This window comes from Myodes glareolus, chromosome 1 (assembly GCF_982192425.1).
Source record: "Myodes glareolus chromosome 1, mMyoGla1.1, whole genome shotgun sequence".
Lineage (NCBI taxonomy): Eukaryota > Metazoa > Chordata > Mammalia > Rodentia > Cricetidae > Myodes > Myodes glareolus.
The window spans coordinates 79,141,848-79,155,374 of record NC_142026.1 but is presented as its reverse complement, the minus strand read 5'-3'; the positions used below and the strand labels follow the sequence as shown (position 1 = coordinate 79,155,374).

Genomic DNA, 13,527 nt, shown 5'->3' with positions numbered 1-13,527 from the left:
GCCCACCTCTGGTCTGTAATTTGACCTGACTGCCTATTGCATAGTGTTTCGGCAACACTTCTGGGACATACATTCAACTCCTTCCCAGAAATATTCTTTCATACTCAGTACACATATCTACTTGGCTCCAATGCACTACATCCTAATGAAATTTACCATGAAGTCCTAAGGCCAAGGATGTGATTGCTAACTTCTACTGTGAAATAGTTTTTTCCCATTTTTAATCTTGGGTCCAAATTATTGATAATTTGGAATGATGGGTTAGTTAAAAGCATGGCTGTTAAATATTGTCTACAAACAAAAGTAAAATAACAGAAATTTCTGATTGATCCGAATACAAGTGATTTACTTACTGCCACCAATTAGTGAAAACAATGTGGTTATTCTTGCTGACCAACCAAAACCAACCACAGCCTTCTGTGGCACATGAATGGACAAGTACATATATCCATGAATGTGTGCACACCCAAAAGCAAGGGTCTCATGAGTCCCCACAGTGTGACATTGGCTTTAAAGTATGCATGTGCATACAAAGATATTTGTTGAGTTGAGGCACTCTGGACACCATGGAAAGTGAGACAGAAAAAACTCCCATAGGCTTCCAGATCAGTTGGTAGTCTGAAATTCTTGACAAAAAAGCTGCCTGTGGAGTACTACAGAAGAAAGACTCAATTGCAGCTTAAAGTACAATCATCTGAAACATTTGTGTTTGCTTGTTTATTTAACATGAGCCATTGATGAATACAATATCTTTGTATAAATTCAGCAATGAGAAAGATGTATCACACAGGAAACAAACGTAGGTCATTTTCTTGTGTTGTCTCTCACTAGTTTAAATTGTGGAAATACAGAGGTCACTGTTCATTTAATTCTAAATGAAATTAAATCCTTGTCCTTAAGGAAAACTAATATTTGAATAACTATTTAAATATGTAAAGTTATAAAATATTGATACCTTAACAATATAGAACATTAAACATATTCCAAAGCAAAAATGAAAGTGCTAATGTTTAAGATGGCTTACTTCACAAGAAGAAAACAAAGAATCACAGGTCTAAGACTATTAGATTTTGTTAAACTATACTTTATTGTCATTATTTAAATTCAAACATGTCAGTCTGTTTCTTAAACTCATTTTTCCTGTTTTTGTGTTGTATGAATTATTGGCAAGAAGTTCTCATACCAACAACAAAAAAGCAATTTTCTCTGCTTTTACATTATAATAGCATATTTTCATCTCATCTCTATTAACAACTCTTGTTACAACATGCTTGATATTTTTCTTCTATACATACCAAATAATTGAACATTAGAAAAGCCCTTTGAGAGTGATTGCCTCAGCTAGATTCATTCATTTTGCCCTTCATTTTTCATTGCTACATCAGTGTAAATGAGATGGTTGAGGCTCTCACATCCACCTGATTTATGAGAGTGCATCAACAATTAAAATCAGATGGGAGAAAGAGGTGGGCTGACATAGCCTAAGCTGTAATTATATTTGTTTCATGACTGATACAGCACTGGCTGAGAATCCTTTATGACTGCATGAACTTTTGAGCATTGTTATTGTCTTTATTTAGCACAGTGGCCTCCTGAAGCACACAGCTTGTCCTCTATAGGTGGACATTTAGGTTATATCCATATTTAGTCCACCAAGAATATAACTGCCATGAGTATGAGAATTCTGGTACTTCTTAATTCTAATTCCAATTGTATGGAAAATATACTGAGGATATTGCTGGAATCTATAGCAATTCTATCACATTTTAAGTGTATTATTTATATTATAGACACACATAAGCATATGGATATAAAGAGAATGTCTGGACAATGCAGTTAACTCTGCTGCTTGTGGTAATGGTGTTGACTTGTGTAGGTAATATGTCTAAATGTGTCAGAATACATAAACTAATTATGTGTAATTATATATCAAATATAACAATGCAACATGCTTTTATATAATTTAAATTAATAGTTGTAAGAAATTCTAACCTACTGCTATTGGAGTTTATTTCACATGCTACTACAAATTACCACGGCACATTCAGATTCATTGTTAAATTCTGGAGCATATTTTATTTTTGCTTTTCTTGTTTTCTCATTGAAAGAATACTTAGTGGGATATCTTTTATGTAAAAATAACAATGTGTTCTATGTAACAAAACTATATTGCAGTCCTCATTATATTTCTCTGTACATTATTTTGAAACATTTTCAGTTTCATATATTTATTGTAATTTGCAAAACAAATGATTATGTGTAAGCAGAGACTGTTCACTTGTTCCCAGATGCACAGATTCAAAATAATGACTCAGAAATTATTAATTACAACACTGCTTGGCTAATTAGCTCGTGCATATTCCTAGCTAATTCTTACATCTTTTATTAACCCATTTTCATTAATCTATGTATCACCATGAGGCTCATGGTACTAGTAAGGTTCTCTGGCATCTGTCTCCTTAGGCTGCTACATGGTATCTCCTTGACTTTCCCTACTCTCTCTCTCTATCTCTTTCAGCCTGACTATATTCTGCTGTTGTATAGGCTGAAGCAGCTTTTTTTTACAACCAATGGTAATAAATCACATTCACAGCATGCAGAGGGAAAGCCCACATCAACTATGTGAAGTATTTCTTTTATCATTTTGCTCTTCTGGAAACAACACAATTAAAATGATGTGTTTTTAAAAAACTGTGAAAAGATGCTAGGCATTTTCAATTTGCAGCATAAATTCAAAACAATCTTCAGAAAACTCCCACCAAATTATTACAGGAAAGCTGATTGCGAACCTATGTGAAATGTGGAAAAATTCAGAATTTTCAATAAGATTAAAAAGAAATAGTACACACAATGACAAAGTAAGACTATTGTACTTACCACAAATCTACAACAATCAATAATGTGTAAAATATTTGGGAAAGATTATGGTGATAGGCAGAAAAAAAAAGAACAAAAGCACAAAAATATAGTCAGATTTTCATCAAAAGACCTAAGGATAATCAACTAGGAAAAATGTGAACTTGACTAATGTTATGTGTGATTGCATGTAAATATGATAAATTAGATAAATATGGGCTTCACAGCTCATACAATAATAACTCAAAGTGCCCATTAAACTGCTGTATTTCTGACTCTCCAGCTACTACTGATCTCTGTTCTGAACAGAGAAGCCCCAGGCTGTAGAGCTTTCTCTGGAAATGGAGGTGATAAGAAAGATCAGCTATGGCAATGCATACACTCAGTCTCCGTTTGTGTTTCAGAAAACTGATGTCCACACAGAAAATAATGGTAAAGAATAACTTAATGCACAATGATGGTGAAGAATAGTTTAACACATAGACTATGGCACAAGATATAGAATCTGTGCTATATACCAATGCAACCTTACATACCCAAGGAAACATAGAAACTCATTTTGTCTTCAAGAACTAAATTTCCTGAAAAATGCCATTGTTGCATGTGGTAGAGGAAAGTTAAAAGAATTTTAATCAAGGATAATCCCCAGGAGAACCTTTCTTTCCTTTCTAAATTATTTGTAAAACTTATCACAGGAAACCGAATACGGAATGCAGCATTGAGCGTTTCTACAAACCAGACCCTCAGTTTTCCAGTTTCTCTTCCCATTGCACCCCAAAAGCAATTCCTATGTGTGCACACAGGACAGTGATATTATAAACACCACATCTTCCATAGCCAGGCTTGTGGAGCATCCCTGTTCCTTGGGACGGAATACTTAGGGAGGTTTAGAGTCTGAGGTCCAGTGCCTATGTCAACACATGAATCAACAGAACCACAGTCTGCCTCATGTTCCATTAAACTCCCAGAAGATCTGACAGTTCAACCCATTGACTCCTCCTGTTCAGAAGGCAATGCAACCCCACTCACTATGGCATGGCTTATAGTTTCTCTTGCAACTCCCTAGAGATTCATAGGAAAACACTAGCAAAAAACACAATCTACCTCCCAATGATGTTCATAACTGCCAGACTTTCTCAGTGTCCCTTAGTAGCTAGTATCACCCAGTTGTGCCTCAGGACAATAGCAGCTTCCCTACTAGATGAGCAGAGACCAAATGACTAAGACAGCACAGGTGTTCCCAGATATGCCCTTCCACCCTAGTAATGTGAGATTTTTCAACTCCTTTCTGTATGCTATGAATATGTCTTATTAACATTGGTTAATAAAGAAGCTGCCTTGGTCTATGGCAGAGCAGAATATAGCTAGGTGGGAAAACTAAACTGAATGAAGGAGAAAAAAAAGTGAAGTGAGACAGATGTCATGCAGTCACCCAGAAAGCAAAGATAAGTAACAAACCATGAGCCTCACGGCAAAACATTAAATAGAAATGGGTTAATTTAAGATGTAAGAGCTAGCTAGGAGTATGACTGAGCCATTGGCCAAACAGTGTTGTAATTAATACTGTTTTGTGTGATTATCTGCATCTGGGTGGCCTGGAAATGAAAGCACATAATGGCATCCAGCACTCAGTAATGTACGTATAGATAAAACCTGAAAAGCTTCAATTGGAGCTTCTTGGTAGCCACAATTTTTCAGATAGGCTCTGTTTGCTAGCTGCAAGCAGAGGCACAGCTTCTTTAAGAAATGGTTTCCTGATTCATATTGGTGGCACTAATTGCTCTGGCACTTTCAGGAGGTCAGAAATTAAATGGGGTTTCTGAGCAAATGGCTACAAGTTGCTGAATGATGACATAGACCAGCTCCATCCCTGAAGCATGATGAGCATGGCTCACAAAGGCAGTAAATAGATCTCTGCCTTGTTGGATAGGGTAGATCCAACAGAAAAAGTATCAGTGTGAATCCTAGCCATGCCTGCATAGCATTAAAAAAAACTCTCTGGGTCAGAAAATTATTACAGATGCACAGTAAGGTGGATTCAGACAAAAATGATCTCTGAATAAGTCACAGTATTGGGTAACTGTACATGGGCTTAGGAGAGAGAAAAAAGAGTACAGTCATAGATTGTAAAGATAAAAAATACTTTACAGTAGGAGTAAAGATTAAAAACAATCTTATACAATAAAGGAACTTCTGGAGGCATCACCATCCCTGACTTCAAACTCTATTACAGAGCTACAGTATTGAAAACAGCTTGGTACTGGCATAACAACAGAGAAGTCAACCTATGGAATCGAATAGAAGACCCGGATATTAATCCACAAACCTATGAACACCTAATTTTCGACAAGGGAGCTAAAGGTATACAATGGAAGAAGAAAAGCATCTTTAACAAATGGTGCTGACATAACTGGATGTCAACCTGTAGAAGAATGAAAGTAGATCCATATCTATTACCATGCACAAAACTCAAGTCCAAATGGATTAAAGACATCAACATTAATCTGTCCACTTTGAACCTGATAGAAGAGAAAGTGGGAAGTAGTCTACAAGATATAGGCACAGGAGGCCACTTCCTAAGTAGAACCCCAGTAGCACAGACAATAAGAGAAACAATGAATAAATGGGAACTCCTAAAACTGAGAAGCTTCTGTAAAGCAAAGGACACTGTTAGTAAGACAAAAAGGCTACCTTCGGACTGGGAAAAGATCTTCACCAACCCCTCATCAAAGGTCTGATCTCCAAAATATACAAAGAACTCAAGAAACTAGACTCTAAAACTCTAATTAACCCAATTAAAAAATGGGGTACTGAACTGAACAGAGAATTCACAACAGATGAACTTCGAATGGCCAGAAGACACTTAAGGACATGCTCAACCTCCTTAGCGATCAGGGAAATGCAAATCAAAACCACTTTGAGATACCATCTTACACCTATCAGAATAGCTAAACTCAAAAACACCAATGATAGCCTATGCTGGAGAGGATGTGGAGTGAGGGGAACACTCATCCATTGTTGGTGGGAATGCAAACTTGTGCAGCCACTGTGGAAATCAGTGTGGCGGTTTCTCAGGAAACTGGGAGTCAACCTCCCTCAGGACCCAGCAATTCCACTCTTGGGAATATACCCAAGAAATGCCCTATCATACTACAAAAATATTTGTTCAACTATGTTCATAGCTGCATTATTTGTAATAGCCAGAACCTGGAAACAACCTAGGTGCCCCTCAATAGAAGAATGGTTAAAAAAGGTGTGGAACATATACACATTAGAATTTTACTCAGCGGTAAAAAACAATGACATCTTGAATTTTGCATGTAAATGGATGAAAATAGAAAACGCTTTACTGAGTGAGGTAACCCAGACCCAAAAAGAGGAATATGGTATGTACTCACTCATAAGTGGTTTCTAGCCATAGTTAAAGGTCTTTGAGTCTGTAATTTGTGATCCTAGAGAAGCTGAATAAGAAGGTGAATCTGAAGAAAATCATATAGTTATCCTCCTGGATATTAGAAGTAGGCAAGATTGCCAGGCAAACTTGGGTGTACGGGGGGGGGGGGGGAGTACGTGGAGATGGTTAGGGAGAGGGAAGGGGGGGAGGATCGGAGATGGATTGGGGGAATGGGAGGGGGAGGAGGGAGGAAGGATGGTTATGGGAGCAGGGAAGTTTATATCTCAACTAAGGGAGCCATTTTAGGGTATGCAAGAGACTTGATTCTGGAGGGGTTCCCAGGTCCAAGGAGAGGTCCCCAGATTGTACTCTGGGCAGCAGAGGAGAGGGTGTCTGATCTGGCCTTGGCCCATAACCATACTGATGAATATTTTGCATATCACCACAGAACCTTCATATGGCGATAGATGGAGATAGAGACAGAGACACATATTGGAACACTGGACTTAACTCCCTACGCCCAAATGAGAAGCAGAGGGAGGGAGATCGTGAGCAAGGAAAGCAAAATCAGAGTGGCCCTTCATCTGACGATGGATGGAGATAGAGACCCACATTGGAGCATTGGAAGTCAGGACCGCGAAGGGTGCGTTCACCCACTGATACAAGGGGTCTGATCGAATGAGAGCTCACCAAGGCCAGCTGGACTGGGACTGAACAAGCATGAGATCAAACCGGACTCTCTGAATGTGGTTGACATGGGGACTGACTGAGCCCCCAAGGTCCAAATGAAGACTGAGAAGCCATTGACAATGGCACTGGGTCTTGTTTCGTCTGCATGGACTGGCTTTTTGGGATCCTGGCCTGTCTGGATGCTCACCTTCCTGGACCTGGAGGGAGGGGGGAGGAACTTGGATTTCCCACAGGGCATGAAACCCTGACTGCTCTGGGGAATGGTGAGGGAGGAGGAGAGGGAGTGGGGGGAGTGGGGAGAGCGGGAGGGTATTGGGAGGATGGGAGGAAGTGGAAAGAGTGTTTTCGGATACTTGAATAAACAAGTCTAACGAAAAAAAATATTTAAAAGCAATAGAGTAATAAAATATAACATAAAGCCATGTAAAATATACAGAGAGTCTGGATTATGTTTATTATTTTGTTTTCTTTGAACTTTTTAAAGGCATCTTGACTTCAAAACTTGAGTCTAAGGATATGTTACTTTGGAAAAGAAGTTCTGCTTTTGTTTCCACAGAAGATAAGAACCTGTGGACTCCTTCCAGGCTAATGTGGTTTGATAGACTAAGACCCACCAAAAGGTCTCCATGAACGCTAAAAATACTTTGTCCAACAATGACCAGGAAGCAGCTTGGAGAAAACTATGTCAATTCCCAAAATATTTGTTATCATTTTAAAGTGGATTGGTACAAATGGTCACAATCAGTCCTTCTATAAAGAGGGGAGGATATGATATAGAAATAAATACTTTACATTGGTATAGACTTTGGTTTATCAATACAAATTTAAGATTAATTATGTATATGTATATTTCTACTCTTGCTTAAAGTATTACATTTATATAGTTCATTTAAAAATTTAATATATAATTAAAAATTACAGGTTCATAGATAGTCATTTACAACAGCCAAACTTACAGTCATGTTACTTAAGTTTTCTAGATGTACAGAGATAAATTTCAGTTAGAGAGATAATCTTCAACACTTCAAAGAATTACAGAATATGGCATTTTAAAGGTTATAAAAAACAGACTTTTATCAACAGTGAGACAGGTCTAATTCTGGCAGCACCAATCACAGAGGGTAATGGACATTGAAGAAACTTGTTATGGAATTTACCTTCAATGAGCTAAGGCTAGCCATTTGGGATGGAAACTGTTCTTGCCTTGACTGCTTGACAGTATTCTATATAAACTGGACACACAGGACCCACAAAAAATGACTGCTGAACTTGTCAAAAGTGAGGAAGACCTTCCGAATTTGTGCTTCATGAAAGAGTCTGCCAGACATTCTGGAGGACACAGAAGACAGTGACTGATAAACTGCCAATATAAGCAAAACAGTCTTTCAAATTTCCTGCCAGATACTATAGGTCCATTACAGAAGAACTTTATGTGACTTTCCAGGCAGCGAGATATCTCTGTCAATTCTAGAGTTTTGGAAGTTGCTTGCAATGCACTTCCTGCTTATTTAGGTAAAATCAGATCCTTCTGGAGTCTTTGATGGAGTTGAAGACAGAGACAAATAGATTTCTTTAATTATGATAAAAGGTAAATTAGATATGAAACTTTAGACTCACTAAAATATATGATAGACTATTTTCTTTAATTTTACCAGACACAAAAGGGCTAACCTTGTAACTGTAATACTTGCTTAATACATGTTTTGTTATATGTAACTTTACTATATTAAAGTTAAAAACTTTTATTTAGAAAAAAAGATGTGGGAATTTCTCTTGACATGCTATATATATATGTTTTATTACCAGTGGTTAATAAAGAAGCTGCTTTGGCATACAGCAGGGCAGAACATAGCTAGGCAGAAAAACTAAACTGAATATAGGGAAAAGAAGGCTGAGTCAGATGCCATGTAGTCAGCCAAGAAGCAAGATGTGAGGTAACAAACCACGAACCCTGTGGTAAATTATAAAATAACAGAAATGGGTTAATTTAAAATATAAGAGATAGCTAGGAATATGCCTGAGTCATTGGCCAAACAGTGTTGTAATTAATATAGTTTTGTGTCATCATTTGTGTCTGGATGGCCAGGAAATGAAAGCACAATCTCCATTTGCATTCTAGGAGCATCTCATCAAGTAAATTTGTATTTTAGTAGAAACACTTCCAGTATTTCAGGGTATTTCATTTTCCTCTTCCAAGATACAGTCCCTTGTGTGCATATTTCATTACAAACTCAATGCCAGTGCAGACTACCCTCTGCTTCATAGCTCATAGATCCTGCAGCCAACATAGGTAACATGTAAACAATAACTGTTGCTAAAGCAAAAAGAGACCATGAATTAGAAAAAAGAAGAAGTACCTATGGAAGGGCTTAGAAACAGGAAAAAGATTATGGACATGATGCAATTTTTATACCAAAAATTATTTTTAAAAGTTGAAATAGGTTTTACAGCTCCAGAAACTAAGAATCTGTATTAGAGCACACCAAGTTTTAGTCACACATTTTCACTCAGGATGTACATCTTAAACATGTAAAATAACAGTTATTTAGGCAGGGCAATACCATTTTATCCAGTTCTATTTTGGACAAACTAGTGTATCTTCTGTAATTTAATTCCATATTAAGCTCAATTCTTTTATTTACTTTCTTGATTAATTGGTCTGCATATGCTAGAAATGACCAGCCAGAACATTTATCAATTGTTGTATGATATTTTGTTTGTGTTCTGACAAGTAATCTATAATCTCTTGCATAGAGATTAGAGGGTGGAGTTAACCACTAGTTGATCATAGCACACAGGATGAGGTGGCTCATGCCTTAACCCCAGCAATCGGGGTGGGAGAGGAGTGGTGGAGACAAGAAAGTGGGTGGAGACAAAATCGCAGCCACCATTTGGTCTGAGAATTTGGAGAGGTAAAAAGTGAATGGCTGCTCCCTTGCTTCTCTGGTCTCCCAGCTTTATCCTAATATCTGACTCTGGGATTAAAACTTATTAGGATCACGGTTCAATCAATCATCTAAAATTTATTACCTCACTATTATTTCTAACATGTACTACTTTAAAAGGAGGAAAACTTTTATACTCCTTTTGTCCTATCCCTTTCTGTGCTGAGACTGCATATACCTCTTTGAAATTGGTCAGTGAACTCAGTTCTTACACAGGTCTCTCTTCATTTTAAGTTTGCAATAAAATCCAGAGAAGTCAGAGGTCACTCATTCACTATTCTATATTCCTTCTCGCTGACCAGTTATGGCCCAGCCTGGAAGGAACTGTAGGACTTTCTTTTCAGCACTGGGCAGCAGAAGATGGATTTAGTGTTCAATGCAACTCTCAACTGCACAGTGTAAGATAGGCCTTAGCTACGAGAGACATTGCTCTCAATAGAAATAAAAATCAACCAAATTTGAGAAAAATGAAGAAGAAAATTCTAAGGACATAGAAACAAAAGAGAAGAGAAAGAAATAAGAGATTAGAACAGTGATGCACTTAAAGAAAATCAAATTTAAAAATTGAAACAATGGAATCTCCTGCAGCTGTTTGCTTACACTGTTTCCCCTATAGTATATACAAGAAAATATTCCTCCTACTCTGGTCTGAAGGCAGAAACCATGCTCCATACACAAATCCTCTTCTTGTTGCTGAAATGTACCACTGACTACATGTCTCAAACTTATGAATTTAAAACTCAGTGGTGGTTGAGTATTTTAATCTAAAAAATTAGTTGGTTTAATCACAAGTACAAGGTCATTGGTTTAATAACAGCATGCATGCAGTTGTGGTTAATGTTAAAAGAAGAGCCTTCCTGGCACATATTTTGCATTCTTCATATGTTATCATTAAGTATGTTTTAGGTTCAAGCCCAAGATTATATTCTGCACAATTTAAATAGGGACTGGAGAAGGCATGTCTAGCCACTTAGGCAGATGGAGATTTCCAGAGCAAAGCTATCTTTCTGATCATGCATTATAATCTAAATATATCATAATTTATGGTTTAAAACATAAATAGTTCATAATGTATGATCTAAAAGACACATTTAAAAAGCTGTATCAATGCCACAGTCCTATATATACAAAGGAAATAGAACACAATACAAAAAAAGGGGAAAGTCACCTAGCCAGAATGTTAAAGATGTTCTTAAATGAACAGTTGTTCTGAGTTATTATAACCTCAAAATAAGGCTTCTTTTTAACTAGCCCTGACTGCTGTCTATCTCATGACTGTGAAATTACTGTATAGAATTTCATTCTTTAAGCTTTATTTTAGATATATGGGTGTTTGCCCACATGTGTCCTTGTGAAGTACCCACAGAGGCCATAAGGAATCAGATCCCTTGGAACCTGAGTTACAGGAGATGGTGAGCAACCATGGTGTCTAGAAACCTAAGCTGTGTCCTCTTCAACAACACCCATTGCTCTCAATTGTTAAGCTATTTCTAAAGTAACATTTTTTAAAAATTTATTTTTAAACATTTTAATTAAAATGTATTATATGACGTTCAACTTTCCTTGTCCTCTCTCCATTCCTTTCCAAATTCTTCCCTTCTAATTCTTGTTAAGTATGTGTGAATAAGTATGTGCACATATATGAATAAAATCTCCTAGGTCTGTTTCTATTGGTTGTGTGCTATGGTTTGAGGACAAAAGATGCTCTTTTGGATACATAAATAGGGAGCACATGCCTGCCTGAGGCTAATTCACACATCTGCAGGAGAATGTTACTCTTTATTGAGCAACTTGAGTCTGACCCTAGGCTGCCTTTGACAGAAAACATTATCAAGAATAGGAAACATTGAGTGGTAAATAACTAAGCCAACACTTGCTGGTGCCATATGCTTGAAGTTTAAGAACTGCAGGGAAGACTATGAACACTGTCCTGAGTCAATCACAGTCCCCATAGGTTCCATGGGCCTCCTACCATATATACCCCATTGATCCTTTCACCTTGGTTGACTTTGAAATCCTGAAATTCCTCCATCCATTTCCTAAGTATTATGGTTACAGGCCTGTGCTACTCTGCCTTAGTTGGCATCAACTTCATCTGGTGAGTCATTAAAATGCTGGGATGACTAAGATGAGCAGGTACACTTAAGTATATTCAAAAATCACTTATCTCTGTGTGCCTGGATTTCACCATCTGTAAAATAAGAAAGTCCTCTACCTTAGTCCCTTGATGAATTATAGTAGTCTCAAAGATAACGAAACACATTATTGTTCATAGACTGAAGTCAGTGGACTTTAAGGCAGGAGGGCTGCATATAATGGGAGCCTTGCTCTATTACTGAAGTCAGGATAAGATACTGTATTGCAGCTATCATCAAAAGCCAGGCTCAACCACTCACTGTTATTAATCCAATTAAAAGAAACAAGTTATACTAGGTGGTGGTGGTGCATACCTTTGTTCCTAACACTTGGGAGGCAGAAACAGATGAATCTCTATAAATTCAAGGCCAACGTCATCTACAGAGCTAGTTACAGGACAACCATTGTAGCACAAAGAAACCCTGCAATGAAAAATCAAAAATAAATAATAACTAAAGCAAGTTAGTTGTCTGTGCTGTGCCCACCTATAATTCAAGTAATCAGAGAATAAGGTTGGCAAATCTCTCTGATCTTCTAGAAGAACCTTGTCTATACAGTGAGTTTCAGGCTAGCCACAGATTCATAGTTAGACTATTATTTAAATCAAAAAAGAACACAACAGAAAAGAAAGAAGAGCAAATTATTAATAAAAAATTTATAAACATGCCATCTTTTTAAGTTTGACTAATTTGGAACAGTGACAAAGATATGAGGTAGTTAAACCATTCATGATGTCCTAAAAGGTGTAGATGGCAAGAGATATGCACAATTAAGCAAAACAACTAAGCTATATAATGATATTTTTCCCATCTCTAAAACCCTCCCTACCCTCAGCACTGGCAAGGTGCTCAGATAGGGAGTAAATATTTCTTCAGTAGAGACATTCTCATCTGAAGGAGTCAGTATTTTCCCATGGTGATATTCTCAGAAAATTAGAATTTCATGGTAGCTATTTCACTACTTGTTAACCAAAGGGAGAATTATAAATATTTCTTAGAATATCATTATTCCTGCCAGGCAGGCAGGTACCAGGGACTGCCAGGGTTGAGACTAAGGAACTTTAAATTCCCAGTGGGGTCCTCAAAGTGGGGACTGTGGGGTACTGTCACTGACAGCTAAATGAGTTGTCAAAAAGGAAAGAATGGAAGACCTAGAGGGAGCTGACCCCCACACACACACACACATCTGAGAGGAGAGAGAGTGCAGCTCATGCCAGCCTGTCCTCATACACATAAACACTGCTCTCTGGCATTTCATCCTAAGGTGTTCACAAAGCCCATCCCTATCAGTTCTTTAAAACTCCACAGCTCTTTGCAAATGCCTGATTACCTTAACCTTACAGTGACTTCAGTTGAAGCTCAGCATCACTCACAACCAGGATGTCATCTAGAGTCATCACCACTCAGAGCTAACTGAAGGTTTTGCAGGCATCAGGGAAGCAGGAAACAATCCCATTCAGACAAGTCAGTCTTCTCTCTTTATGGGACAAATAAATTCAAGCAGGGG

At 37.5% G+C, this 13,527-nt stretch overlaps 1 protein-coding gene across 1 annotated transcript in view; it reads right to left on the bottom strand.

Moving 5' to 3' along the window:
- Positions 1-8,689: 8,689 nt before the first annotated feature.
- The window catches only part of LOC146895926 (uncharacterized), a 76,271-nt gene continuing 71,433 nt past the window's right edge, over positions 8,690-13,527 (bottom strand). Inside the window, exon 8 of the mRNA XM_087897751.1 lies at positions 8,690-8,891. The gene's annotated coding sequence lies outside the window, so the exon portion shown is untranslated. The remainder of the gene's footprint in view (positions 8,892-13,527) is intronic.